The following is a 10,593-nucleotide window of genomic DNA, read 5'->3' on the forward strand; positions in this document are numbered from 1 at the left end:
TTCTAAACTTGTCTTGTGGGAAATTGAATGATTCCCCCTCAGAGCTGTTGGTCTTTCCTCATTCTCACATAGTTCTATTTTAGAAAATGTATACTAATATAAACTGTCAGGTATATCCAGCGGACCCCAGGAGAATTAAGAAAATCTTTATGTGATACACGTGAGAATTACAAGATTCTTGTTGTGACTGGACTTTTCTCTCTGTTGACATGCAAGTAGGTTATTTGTTTCTATTCGTTATTATATAAGGATATCCAATCTCAAAATCAATATTTGTTAATGAAGATTTTTAGTTTGTAAACAGCAAGGATGTTAACTCTGCACGAAAGTCCTACATGCGCTCCTCCCAAAAATGTTTCTCTTGAGTCAACCACAACAAATTTAGCAATACTGAGATCTTGTTCTTTAGTTCATGTTTTAAATGAGGCTAAAGCTCTAATTTCACAGAATCACAGAATCGTAGGGGACCTCTAAGAGATCACCAAATCCAACTTCCCTGATAAAAGAAGGCTCCCTTCAGCAAGCCTGTCACAGTTGGTTCTAAAGCTGAAAGATTATTGTGGTGAATATGGGAAAGAAAAAGCAGGGAAGGAATACTCATCTGTATCTGAAGACCTGGGTTCACAGAGAAGACTCCATAGAGGAGAGATCTCCAGAAAGAGATCCTTCCCCAGTGGCAGTCAGCCCTTAAATGGGGTCTAGGAGAGATGCAACCAGGCTCCATCCCTTCCAATGCCTTCACCTGTGCTCCCGCACCTCAGTCCTTTCCTCAGGTGATCAATCAGTGATTCAGGCTGTGACTCAACAGTTCTGTCATGGAATTAACGAGATCAATTTACACCTGTGACAGGGGGCAGTAGGCCCTTGCCCTCCGCTCCCCACCCCACAAAATGGGAAGGAAGGGAAGGGAAAACAAAAAACAAGCAGCAACAAATACTATGGAGGAAAACTTAATTTACTTATGATATCGGAATAGCAAGAATAACACAATATAATACAATACTGATTGAAATTAGAGACTAATAAATACAAATAAAACAAGGAGAGAGAGAGAGAGGGAGAGTTCCCGATACCGATTCAAACCTGAAAAGCTTGGAACGGCCAGGAAAGCACCCTCCAGCACCCACTGCCAGGCAGTAAGAGACCGCCCCACCCGGAAGGGTCAGATCCCATGACTTCTGTAACGTATGGGGATAGGTGCCTGGAATTGGAGCATTAACACTTTAACTCCCAGTATACTACATGATGTATTGATGCGGAATACTGAGAACCAAACCAAAACAAAAAAAATATATAAAACCATGACAGCTGTTTCAAAACAAAAGCAACAAAAAATATCACAGCTGTAAAATAGCGACACAAAGGGTAGTACAAGCTCTGGTAAAGAAATACGTTCTGTCAGTAATTCCAAGGAGAGTGTATTCAGGGTAAAATATACAAGTCTCATCAGTTCACAGGTTCTGTCCTCAAATTGATATACTTAAAAAAGAAAGCAACAAAAATTTTAAAAAGTGTATTGTTTTCAAGTACAGAAAAATAATTATACAGCTGATATGACAAATTCACACAAAGGGTGGTGCAGCACTGGAACAGGTTGCCCAAAGAGGCTGTGGATGCCCCATCCCTGCAGGCATTCAAGGTCAGGCTGGATGTGGCTCTGGGCAGCCTGGTCTGGTGGTTGGTGACCCCTGCACATAGCAGGGGGTTGGAACTAGATGATCTTTGAGGTCCTTTTCAACCCAGGCCATTCTATGATTCTATGAATTTCTCAGAAATAGAATTTATTTAAAGAAAAAGAAAGTTTTATTTCAACCATCAGAGATGTTTATATGTATACACATACCACCTAACAAACAACACGGAGTTCCAGACTAAGTTAGTCTAGTAAAACTCAGCTCAGAAAAGGATATCACTGAGACCTTATCACTCTCTACAACTTCCTGATAGGAGGCTGTAGAAAGGTAGAGATCAGCCTCTTTTCCCAGGCAGCAGTGATAGGACAAAAGGCAATGGCCTTAAGTTGCAACAGGGGAGGTTCAGGTTGGATATTAGGAACAATTTCTTAAACAGAGTGGTGATGCACTGGCACAGGCTGCCCAGGGGGTGGTAGAGTCACCATCCCCGGAGGTGTTCAAGGAAAGGGTAAATGTGGCACTGGGGGGACATGGTTGGTGGACATGGTTGGTGGGCATGGTGGGGATGAGCTGATGGTTGAACTAGATGATCTTAGTGGTCTTTTCCAATCTTAATGACTCTTTGATTACTAAGTTAAAGTGGAAGCATATCAAGCAGGTGACACCCAAGATAATTTATTCCCACAAGTGTATGTGTTAGTTAAGGTTTGCTTTGCTACCATGTGTTGCACGGACACCACAGATCCCAAGTACCCTGAGGACTTGGAACATTACTTCCAATTTCCCTGTAGGTAAATGTTCAGAGATTTTTTAGGTTCCCAATTCAACACAGTCAAAAGCTTTATTATTCAGAGAGACTATGAAGAAACCAGGAACAACAGAAAGCACAATAAAACCACCAGTTCTGAAACAAAAGGACATTTAAGCACCTCCACCCAACACTACCATTCCAGATGTAATAGGCCACGAAGCAGGAGAGAGAGCAGATTAAGGGAACCGACAGGCCTGAAGAGGCAATACTCCCCAGATATGAAGTCATAGGGTGGCTCTGGATCATTAAAGCCTTGTCTAGAGATATTGAACTCTTCAGAGGACAGACACAGCACTGGGAATAATTAACTGCATTAACATTCACTACACTGCCAAGCATTGTTCATCTCCTGGTAAAATGAACTTTGTTTTTTGCCTTGATTAGCAGCCACAATCAAGGAAAACAAGTCTGAAATTTGCAGACAATTTTCATGCTTGAGGAGAGAGCACTGTCTTATTCTGCAGCACAAGTGCTGTATTATCCTTCACTTCTACAGAAGAAGATGTCAGTACGAGACACACTATATGTGACAATTTAAATGCATGCCCTAAGGCTTAAAAGCAGCACAGTGCCAAAGTCGAGTGATCCTCGCAATCACAGACAGGCTGACCTCAGCTGCAAGGCTCAGAAAATAGATGACATTTCCTAAATTCTGAGTGGGACAAGGCCTCTTTAGAAAAGATCCTGGGAAAAAACTCACTTTCATTTTTTCAAGAAAAAAATTGCATGTCTATTACTAAAGTTCTCAAAAGCCTGAAAGGAAACAAAATTTTTGTTGCCTAAAATCAGTTGTTTTTCTTTGAATAAAAATAACATTTTTTTAACAATTTTTTGAACTGTTTCTGTTTGAACAAGGTATAACGCATGAGAATTGTCAGTGGCATGCTCAGATAACACGGGGCAGAGCAAGCACAGAAGTCAACTGCAAAGCACCATTCAGCCCTCTCCAACGGGATCTGGGAGCAGGGACATCACCTGAGTGAGGTAGGGGTGATCATTACTGATGTTCCTGATGAACTCCCTGTGATTCCAGTAGAAGTTGGGTTGCAGTCATACTTGAGAACAGAGGGCTGAAGCCCCTCAACAGCACCATCCCAGCAGATGGAGCTCAGCACTGTGGTACTGGTGGAAAAGGCCATGCCTTTTCCATGCAAAGCCCTCCAAGCTTTGCCAGCCAACCACATCATGCTGTCAGACATCTGTAGTCAAATACTGCTCATATTGCTTTGCAGTTTGAATGGAACTTGGATCAACGTTTCCCTATATTTTCCTCACATTTGTAATTGCGTGCACCTCAAAAAAGAAATCAGTACCTACCCACATTACTTCTGTTAAAAGCCATACCATTGCTACCAAGGGGCCAGTGAGTGTGCTGACACCTGAATACTGCGGCAGTTCCCACCACATGCTGGCTTTTTGCAAGCTTTAGAACAGGGATTTGCAAGTGCCTCTAAGGCATATGATCTGGGGTCAGCAAAAAGAAACTTTACTATCATAGACCTGCTGCTGTTGGCTCCTCATCTTTGAAACGTGTACAACATGGGGAAGGGCTCTTTGCCTTGAAAACAACAGCTTCGGATACAAAACATACAAATATGTACAGGTCTCTGTACATAATTCAACACAGAGAAGAAATAATTTAGAGTCCACAAGACCTTCGATAGGTCTTAGAGCAGGGTTTGGAAATCAGAGCTCAGCAGCTGGAGCTTTCTGATTGCATTCTGTTTTGTCTACCCCCAGAGCATTTTTCACACACATGCCTATCTCACTGCCGGCACTAATGTGCAATTCTGCATTCTGCAGGTTCTGCCCATGCAAGCTTCTGCCCTGGACTACGCTTGTCCTTGGCTGTGCAGCTATGCAAAATGCATATTAGTGGGAGCTCAGTCCTACAAAGTGCAGCAATGCAGTAAAGCCAAAGTGCTCAGCACCTTCCAGAAGACAGGCATTACTATTCCATTATTTTAAGACACTGCTGCCAACAGGCTTGGCCATTTCCACGGGCATGCGTGTCAGCTACTCGAGACAAATGGGCTGCCTGCTCTGCATTCCTTCTGTTCTCGCCAGCCTCTGTCTATCATCTGTTTTCCATTTCATTCCTTTACCTCTCATTCTTTAGAAGTATCTGTGGGGCTGAAAAGTATCCACTAGCTTCTTGGTCTCTGCTGCTGGAATCAGAGTGTTTCTGTTATGTTCCAGGGAGCCGGCCAGAAACAGCCAGCCAGAGATCATCAAGCCGAGAGGTGGGGTTTTACAAGGTTCCTAGGCTTTTTTTTTCTAATAATCTCTTCCTTTTGCCTCAAGATTTTCCAGGAGAACCCAAAGCTGTGGGCCTGGCTGTGACGTGCGCTCCTGGTCAGGTCTCAGTGGTCACAGATGCTGTGAATCACTGAGCTGGGAATGACTCCTTCCTTCCTGCACGCACCGTTGCTCTGAATTCTGATAAGAAATTCAATTGATTTTAATTAAAATAGTGCAAACTCCTGCATGACGCTCTCAATTTAGTCTAAGAATAGTTTATTTAGATTTACTTTACACTTGTGCCTAATTGATTAAACCCAAATAAGCCATTTTCATGCTAGAGTCGGTGCACAGGTTTAACTAACCCAGAGCCAGTTTGTCCTTCCCAATGTGTGCAATAACAAAGAGCACACGAAGGCACGCAGTGAGTATTCGCTTGGACTGTGAAACACAACATTAATCTGTCACCCCCTGACCCTGTGCTGTATTGCCAATACGTCAAACATCTTCACTCTGCTTAGCCCAAGCACATTCCTTGCACTGTGCTCTTTGTCAATAACCGTTCAAATATTTCTCTGCCAGTAAAAGTCACTGCATTTTCCTGCCTCCTCCAGCATCAGCAGAGTTTCTTAGCCCTTCATGAAAATTCAAATGAAAAATATCGACAAGTTTTCCTTGTTTTTAAGCACACACAAACAACCCCTTCTGCTTTTTTCCCATCTTTGCAAAGGCAATGCAGTGCCTGTAAATTTTTAATTCCACCTTCATGTTTGAGTCAGACTTGAAAAACTGAGAACCTGTTTTTATGTGGGCTTTAGGAAAATGATTTTGGAGCATCTCGAGAACAGCTTAGCTGAATTTCTGCAGACATACGCGTTAACTGTTTTATGGAGACCTTGGGATCCTTCAGGACTGAAGATGCTCTCACATGGGCAATAATTTATAATCATTGGCAAAACACACACACAAACACAAAACTGACAGAAAGGATCTGTTATCTGTAAGACAGGACACTGCCCACTTCTGAAGCTCAGCCCCTCACCAGTGCTCCTCAGTACACCGTACTACCTCCTAACAAAGCTAAAAAGCTAACCTGGGCCAGGAGGAAGATGTCTTTAGAAACAGTCATCATATGCTGCCTTTGCAGCAAAGCCCTGGCAGGACCAAACCTGGAACCCCGCATAAGAGGTGCCCGAGCAACAACCAGGCTGCTATGGCAGGTGCCCCTGGGCAGCTGTGTTACCACCTGCAAACATTAGAAATTGAATTTTTAAAAAAGGAAGAAGAGTAAAGTATTTGGGAAGGTTTTTACTGGGTCTTTTGATATTTTTGTTGTTTGGAGAAGGCAGAGAGAACATGCAGGAAAAGAGAAGAGTGCAATGAAACTCACTAGCTATAGGCTCTTCCAAATGCAGTCAGTTATTTCTGGAACATTCTTTCAGAGACATTTGGGTTTACTGCTGTTCTAGACCCAGTCCCACAGCAGATGTCTACAAAGTCTTGCTGACTTCAGCAACACATAGCTGTTGTTAGACTATGTTCTGGGACAAAGGCTCTACTGAATTATTTGCTCTACTGTCATACATATATAATGATTTCTAAATCAAGATTTTTGGTTTCACAAAGGATTTGCAATTGTAGAGACATTAATTTCCTCAAACCTTTAACACTCCCCTTGTAAATGGACAACTACTGAACTTTTTCCATAGTTTCTAATCCTGCTCTTACAGAGTACTCATGAAGAGAACAAACTGGTGAGAGAAGAGGCATGAGCTACATTTCCCCTGAACTTTTATATGAGCTTCCTTGACTCCAGCATCCTATTTCTCTCAAGATGCTCCTTTTTGTCCTTTTGCACACATTCACCAGATAGAAAACACATCACAGCAGCTCCAGTGGCTCTGCCTCACATGCTGCCCTGGAATACCTTCTGACTGGCCATGATTTATCTGGCTGGTCAGAGGTTACAGTACACAGAAATGCAATTTCTTCCTTGCACCCGCTCTATCCTTCTTTGGCAACTCCAGGTGTCATCAACAATCTGCTACATGCCATTTCATGGCCTTTCTTCCAGTATTTTATTCAAGTGATATCCCTTTTGCGGTGCAGTGCTGCCTAGGAAATGCTAGAGCTCTTTTCTCTATATATATTTAATTAACTGATTTATGTACTAAAGAGTTAAAGATCCATCCACAATAGCTATGTCCTTGCAACGCTGTCAGCACATTGCCTCAGTTGACACTGAAAGAAAATGTCTATTCATTCTTGACTGCATTCAGATCTTGGACAGTGATCCTGTCTGGAAATTATTGTTCAGAATTACTTGGTTTCTTCATTCTTTCTCAATTTCAAGTTACATTAAATATGTTAAAGGCTTTGCATTAAGATTTTGAGTTCAGTGCTTTGATGACCCCTTGTGCCTGGCAACTGATGATCTCAAAGTCCACTTAATTCTGCCAAAATAAATGAATTTGCCCATCTCCTGACTTTGTTCTAAATAGAATGCAGGAAATCTGTATGACTAAATGAGTCTCTACTTTCTTTGCATATATGTTGCTACATTGCTTAATCACATCAGGTTTGTTTGTTTTTTAATCAAGGTCCCATGCTACCTTAGTGAAGCGCTCAGATGGCACCATTAGCCACCTCTGGCTGCCTGCCTGCTGGTTAACCCTGGCTAGGGGAAAGTTTGCCACTTTCCAGAGTCCAGTCCAGAGTGAGAGACAACACATATAATTTACTTTCTTTTTAATTACCTGTTTAGTATATTGGCAGTGACAAGGACAAATTACCAATTTGTACTTCATCTTACTAGTCAACGGCCATACTACTTTTTCTACTACGAACTTCCACAAATATTTCTATCAGCAGCCTGCAGTTTTAATGATTAAAAGAGATAGTGAAAGCTAAGTGGACATAAAACATAGAGTAGCTTTCATTAAACAATGTTAATTAAGAATGACTTGAGAATTTGCAGATTATATAGAGGAAAGTTTCACCCACAAACACTGCTACTTCATTACCTGTGATCTCAACCTGTGCTCCTTGAGGTAATGGGAATTTTAAGTTATCTCCAACGTGAACACAGTGGGTCTCAGTGCAGCCAGGAATGCAGCACAGACCTAGGATAAACAGGACGGTTCAGAGTAAGAAAAGTCTTTACTAGATAAAGCTTCCATCCATTTCTCCTAATAGGTGCCCTAAGATCCCCAAAGCCTGATGTATTCAAGACTTACAGAACTCAAAAGTTTTATCTGCTCAGGTGCCTTTTTTTTTTTTGTAGTCCTTTATTCCTATATTTGAAATTAAAAAAATATTTGAAATAAAAAAAGTTTGATTATCATCTGCAGCACATTTTTATGCCAACATCCATCAAATTAGGCCACTAGGTACACTGTTTGCTCGCTTTGAAAATGTTTCCAGCTTGAGTTGCCTGGTACTTTTATCAAAGCAGATTCAAAATTAAATCTTCAGAAAGCTAATTTCTGATCACCAAGAGGTGAAAATATTGGCCTAACAGAAGTCAAGAATAGTATTCCCTGTCCGTTAGAGCTAGCTGAGTAAAAATGAATGTGGAATAAAGAAGTGATCCAGCCCATGATCCCATTTAAGAACATGATCCTGTTATAGGAGCACATGATGGAGGGAATAAAAACACTGAGCACTGCAAACCCACTAAAGAAATGATGACAGACAATTTTAGCACCAAATATTACTTTTAAAAAGATTTAAATTAAAGCAATCTCAAAACTTTGCAGACATGCTTTACTTTGACATGTATTTTATATAGTAACTTCCAAGACCACAAACAGAATTTTCTCTAAGTCTGTCTAGGAAAAATAAGGAGACATCAACCAACATAGCACTGGGCACTGTTTTACAGTGGATCAAGAGATGCAGGAAAGTGAACGCAGGAGATCTTACATAAAATGATTAACTTCATGAGGCCCAACATTTACGTTAATTGCTTTACCTAGACAAATACCAACAAATATTTTCAGCAATATCTTCAATGACAGATCTTCACAGACATGCATATAATCAGCTTTCTATACCAAAAATTCCAAAGACTGCAATGAATTGACACCCAGTGCTCCCACTGCATGCTCACACTTCTATCCCAGTTATTGAGGTGTCAGTAGGGATAGTCACTGCTAGCAGATCAGCTGCAGACCCATATTAAGCTGATTAGCATCTTTTACTAACTCTCACAGAAACACTTGTCTAGCATTTGCCCCACTTCTGGCTCTCAGTTGGTTTTGGTTGTTAGCTTGGACACATGCAGCTCAGACTGCCTGAGGAACAGGGGGCAGATCCATACAATACACTCTTCAAAAGCTTTGCTATGTTCACAGATAATAACTCGAGATTAACATTAAGCACATGATACGTTGGCTCACGTTACATTACTTCAACTGTAGATGTCACATTATGTCAGCCAAGGTCAACATTCAGTGTGACATGATATGATCTAACACGATGCAGGGTTATTGCCTCCTGTGTTAGGAATCTCAGGCTAAGAAACAGAAATAGAACAAGCAGATGCACATAAGAGATCACTTCGTAATACTCCTGGGAAAAAGAATCATTATTGAATGCACTGCAAATTTTGCCCTGTATGCTTCTTACTGGATTCACTTGGGCCTCCGAAGTACCATGATATGTCTCTCTCTTTTTCCCTTTTTTTCTTCGGTGCTTGGATCTCACCACATGAAGAATTTCAACTAATTCAGTGGACTGCATGAGCTGTGATCACTAGGAGTACTTTCTGCTCTCCTAGACTTCAGTGACCTCTGTTTCATGAATAACATGAGTGACAGCACTGGCGGTCCCAGAGGAGCACTGAGCGATGTGTAGTTTCTGGCCTGCAGAGTGACAAGCCATAGGAAAGAAATATTTAGCTGCTGTACCAGGCTCAATGTGTATCAGAAGAGGATAAAACTTTAAAAGGACTGATAAGTCTTTCAGAGGTTTTAGCTTGCTTTCACACACTGCATAGCTTCCAAGTTGCAAACTCTGTTCTCTCCTCAGTTACACCCACAGAACTGCATCTGTGCTTTGAGGACACGGTGACACAAAGTTAAATTCAGCCATATGAGTCAAAGTGACTGGTTTTACTCCTGCAGTTCTGTTGTAGGGCTGTAACCTCCCGATTTCACTCTTTGTGCATAGCCAATATGTGAAGTGTGAGGATGATACTCGCACAGCTTTACTCATACAAACGCCAGCCAGATCCACAAAGAAGAAGACAGACAGGAAATTCTCATATTAGGTTAAACCTTTGGTTTTAAGTTAGAAGTAATAAACTCTCATAAGCTACAGGAGAGTTATCTCAGTGGCCACTGAGATAATTTAATATCTGGCAAAACAAAAAAGTGCAGCTTCAAGAGCCCATCCTGTCCCTGATACAACATGAGGATGTATCGTTTTGAGAACAAAAGCTGAGCTAATCACAGCCAACGTCATATTTCTCTATTTTCTGTTTGCCTTTGTAAACATGAAGGCAGTGTTTTCCTCTTAGTATTCTGTGACAACAGAAAACACAAGCATTATTTTATTAACCTTTAAATGTGATTTGGTTGTTCTCTTTCCATTTCAGCTCTGGAGCTTTGATGTCTGAGTGACATTGGATATACCTTAAGGGCTCAAAAAAAAAAAAAAAAAGTTCAATAGGCTTCATAGCCTCAGCATAAAATACAGAACAGGGAGAGAAAAATAAATAAATAAGTACATGCACACATATTTTCCTCTTTTATGACTTTGAAAAGCCACAGCTGTCATTTGGTTCCTCGCTCTTTCCTCAGGCTAAAGATCATCTGATGAGATAGGAATAAGCGTGGTAGAATCCTTAGATTGGATGTGGAAAAGCCAATATTTTTACCTAGTCAGCTAGCATAGCTTTAAAAA

The 10,593-nt window shown here is 41.1% G+C and overlaps 1 long non-coding RNA gene across 1 annotated transcript in view; it reads right to left on the reverse strand.

Moving 5' to 3' along the window:
• LOC116217090 overlaps positions 1–7,910 on the reverse strand; it is a 14,875-nt gene extending 6,965 nt beyond the window's left edge. The window contains exon 1 of the long non-coding RNA XR_004161045.1: positions 7,710–7,910. This is a non-coding gene — a long non-coding RNA (uncharacterized LOC116217090). The remainder of the gene's footprint in view (positions 1–7,709) is intronic.
• Between the last annotated feature and the right edge of the window lie 2,683 nt (positions 7,911–10,593).

This window comes from Meleagris gallopavo, chromosome 12 (genome assembly GCF_000146605.3).
Source record: "Meleagris gallopavo isolate NT-WF06-2002-E0010 breed Aviagen turkey brand Nicholas breeding stock chromosome 12, Turkey_5.1, whole genome shotgun sequence".
Classification (NCBI taxonomy): Eukaryota; Metazoa; Chordata; class Aves; order Galliformes; family Phasianidae; genus Meleagris; species Meleagris gallopavo.